Below are 1,155 nucleotides of genomic sequence, written 5' to 3'. Positions count from 1 at the left end.
GTTCAAAGAAAAAAAAAGGGCAGTAAGCAAAACCAGTATTTGAAGGCTGGGCATGGTGGTGCACAACTGTAATTCCAGCACTTGGGAGGATGAAGCAGGAGGATCCTTGTGACTTCGAGACAAGTTTGGACTGCAGAGTGAGCTCAAGGTCAAGCTGAACAGCAGCACAGAATGGCACTGTCTGAAAAAGACAAAAAAATGACTATATGAGGTCCAAATAACAAGGCTATCTAAAATTGACTGTGTAAGCTATATTATAATTCTTCTAAGAATGAATATAGTCATACTCAGCAAATGAAAATGTCAAAAGCAGACCCAAGAAACAATTAAAAGCTTGTGATGAAAATAGAATCAGAAAGTAACAACACTAAGTAGCATATTGAGAGACAATGTTGTAGAATTCTACCAGAACACTAGAACAGAGATAAAAACAAAAATGTCTTAGAAATGAAGGGTACATTTAGAAGGGTCAGCCTGCATCCAAGATGTATTCCAAGAGAAAAATAGAAGAGGAATGAGCAGAATATTTTTCATAGAAAGAATGACTAAGATTAACTTTTACAGAGTTAAAAATATGCAACTTAAATATAAGTAATAACGAAAGGTACAAAGCAAGATAGAGATGATAAAGAAATGCATATAAATAGTGTTATGGTTTGTGTCTAGGTGTTCCCCCAAAACCTCATGAAGTAATAAGGCAGACTTCTAGAGTATGTGGTTAATTTATGATCCAGTGCTAGGATTATGGGTGTGAGTGCTGCTGGGATTATGTGTGTGAGTGCTGTACCCGCCCTGGGGTAGAAGGCCTGAATGCAACATAAGGGAGACAGACTTGCTCTCTGTGTCATTGTTGCTGCTATTTCTCCCTTTACTCTTGATGTTTTGCTGTTTTATTTTTCTTTATCTTTTCTTTCTTTTGTTTTTGTTTGTTTGTTTGCAGTACTGGGGATTGAACTCAGGACCTTGCACTTGCCAGGCAAGTGCTTATTCTACTGAGCTATCTCCTCAGCCCTGTTTTGCTGTTTTCCACCGCCATGAACTGCTGCCCTCTGCCATGTGCTAGTCTGCTTTGAAGCCAGCTGAAAATGAACTGAAACCTCCACAAATTGTCAACTAAATAAACCTTTCCTTCCTTAATTTTGGGTGTCAGGTATT

Source organism: Octodon degus, unplaced genomic scaffold, assembly GCF_000260255.1.
Source record: "Octodon degus isolate 3935 unplaced genomic scaffold, OctDeg1.0 scaffold00025, whole genome shotgun sequence".
Classification (NCBI taxonomy): Eukaryota; Metazoa; Chordata; class Mammalia; order Rodentia; family Octodontidae; genus Octodon; species Octodon degus.
Note: the sequence above shows the minus strand (reverse complement) of the source record.